The sequence below is a fragment of the Bos javanicus genome, chromosome 8, assembly GCF_032452875.1.
Source record: "Bos javanicus breed banteng chromosome 8, ARS-OSU_banteng_1.0, whole genome shotgun sequence".
Lineage (NCBI taxonomy): Eukaryota > Metazoa > Chordata > Mammalia > Artiodactyla > Bovidae > Bos > Bos javanicus.
Window position 1 is genome coordinate 81,330,853 of NC_083875.1, and position 2,842 is coordinate 81,333,694.

Sequence of the window (2,842 nt, forward strand, 5' to 3'; positions counted from 1 at the left end):
CAGACTTTCACTTGTTTTTCTCTCATTAACCTGTCTTTTTTTACAGGGGGAACTCAGCCAAGAACTTGGGAGGGTTGAGGGGAAATGATTTCTCCTCCTCTACACTTATACAAGGGCTTCCCAGATGGTGCTAGTAGAAAGAACCCACCTCTCAATGCAGGAGACACAAGAGACAGGTTTGATCCCTGGGTTGGGAAGAACCCCTGGAGGAGGGCACGGCAACCCACTCCAGGATTCTTGCTTGGAGAATCCCATGGATAGAGGAGCCTGGTGGGCTACAGTCAGTCCATCGGGTCACAAAGAGTTGGACACGAGTGAAGCGACTTAGCATCCATCCATGCACATTTTCACAAAGAACTGAGAGTGAGGAGATTGGTTGAGGGTGAGGTAGGGCAGAGGTTGTCAAGCTTCACTGTGTATCCAGTCCCCTGGAGAACTTGGGGAGGCTGCTTAGTCCCAGGTGTCTCCTATGAGCCTTAGACTCTATGTCCTGTATTAGCTCTCTGGGCAATTCAGATACACACTAAGTTGGGGGACCACCAACTCAGGTAACCAACCTCCTATCGTGTGATTGCCTCTTAAGTGACCTGCCCCTCCTTCCTGCTCACTAACCATAAACCTCAGGAACTGAGCTGTTTTCTATGGCAGGAGCCTTTAGCCACATGTGTCTACATAGCACTTGAACTGTGGCCAGTTCAAACTGAGAGAGGCTGCCAATACAAAACAAACACTAGATTTCAAAGACTGGGAACACATTGAAATGACAGTATTTTGCTATATTGAGCTTCTCTCTTTCTTTTTTTTTTTTTTCCAGTGTGGCCTCTAAGAAATTTAAATTACACTTGTAGCACATAACTTGTTTCTTTGGGACAGGCTGCTTTAGGGGAGAAGACTTATGACTATTCACTACTGTCTTTTTAGCACCTGGCTCAGCAATTTTGCATCAAATAGGCATTCCATTGATGCTTTTTGAAAAGAGAAAATGAGTCAGTGAATTAATGAATGCACACAGACATATGGCAGCCCAGGCATTCATGGTATTATCCCACAGACAAAGGAGAAACTTTTGAAAAATAGAAGCTATATTGGTTTGGGTTCCCCCAGAAGCAGTCCCTGAGACAAAGATCAAGCGCAAGTGATCTATTTGGGATTTACCTGTTAATGTTTGCTCTCTCATTCCATCCTAGAAAGGCCAAAAACAAAAGCCAGGGAGTGGAGAAGTGAAACTGGGAAGGGAAGAGGCTAATAAAGGGTGTGATCTCCAGTCAGTTACCACCATGGGCAACAGAAGCTTGATCCTGCTGGGAAACTTCAGAAAATGTGCTTCGAGGGTATCTCCTTCTGCCAGGGTATTTCTACACCATTCCTATCTATCGTTACTTAAAGCTGCTGGGAGGGCTGCATGTGTTCATCCCAGGCTCTCTTGTCCTACTCTATGGCACAGACAGAGAAAGCAGGCAAAGAGACATCAGGGCCAGCAGGTGGCATGTGCCAAAGTGGTACAGCTGAGAGATGGGGCGTGGCCAGTGATAGCTAACTATAGTTTCTTTCAAAGCAAGCCATCATTAATTCCATGACCTAATAGTTAAAAGTACTTCCCTGGTGGCTCAGATGGTAAAGCATCTGCCTATAAAGCAGGAGACCCGGGTTTGATCCCTGGGTCAGGAAAATCTCCTGGAGATGGAAATGGCAACCCACTCCAGTATTCTTGCCAGGAAAATCCCATGGACAAAGGAGCTGGGTAGGCTACTGTCCATGAGGTTGCAAAGAGTCAGACACGACTGAGCGACTTCAATGTCAATAGTTAAAAGTGGTACCACCATCATACAGCTCTCCACAGCCCACAAGACAGTCAGTAAAGCCCCTCTGGGATCCTTGGACAATTCTTCATTTGTTGCCCACCCCCCCCACCCCCCCGCCCCCACTTCTTGCCCTACCATCCCATCCTAGAGTTACCAAGTGGATATTGGGAAGAGGTTACCAGTTATGAGCTCAGTGCACCTTAATAAAGAGTTGCCAAAGTTGATTGAAGATGGCCCCAGCTTCACTGTCACTGAGTTACAACTCTGCCCTTCATCTCCTGTTTGTACACCCTCGGCAGGTATTGGTAGCCAATTTCTTTTCTTCTGGTTTCTCCACTACAATGCAGTTACCGAGGAATGTGACCAATCATTGTCTTTGAATTCCCCTAATACATGTACACATGAAGTGATACATGTATGTGGTACATGAAGTGGTGGCAGCTCAATCTTTTAACAGAGTCTCAAATTTCTAGTTCATATAACTTCACTCAGCATTAAGTCATTTCACAGAAACCAGACCATAGCAGTTCTGTTTTTGGAGGTTAATTTTGTCTGGTTCTAATTTGAAATCAGGAGAGGCTCCAGAATAATTTCATTAAGCACAGTGAAGCAAGGCAAGTAAGACAGAAGTAGTAAACAAATTGAAAATGAGAAATGGCTGATCCAGGGGGAATGGAATTCAGAGTAGTCTGGAGTCTTTATAGTAATTTTAAATCTACTTGATACCATAAAACTGTGTGTGTTTTCCATGAACAGTTCACTTCAGTCAAGGCCCTGGTTCCCTTCAGAGGACTTGGCCAAACCACTGTCACAATCTGTCATTGCTGGAACTTTGCATTCAAGGCTTTTCCCCCAATCTAACATTTTAGCATTTATTTTCTTCTCCGGGAATTTAAGTAATGTAAATATTTAGGTTATTTAATTAAACCTTTAGCTTATAAATAACCAGGTTGCTTAATTTAGATAGAGTAAACAGATAATGTAAAGGTCCTGCAAATACTTGGACCATCATAAATTTAAGAATAAACTGGATACTCCAA

The 2,842-nt window shown here is 44.0% G+C and overlaps 1 non-coding gene across 1 annotated transcript; it reads left to right on the forward strand.

Annotated features, from left to right (window-relative positions):
• Positions 1-1,596: 1,596 nt before the first annotated feature.
• On the forward strand, positions 1,597-1,669 carry TRNAY-AUA (transfer RNA tyrosine (anticodon AUA)). Its single transcript has one exon. It is a non-coding gene; the product is annotated as a tRNA-Tyr (tRNA).
• The last annotated feature ends 1,173 nt before the right edge of the window (positions 1,670-2,842 follow it).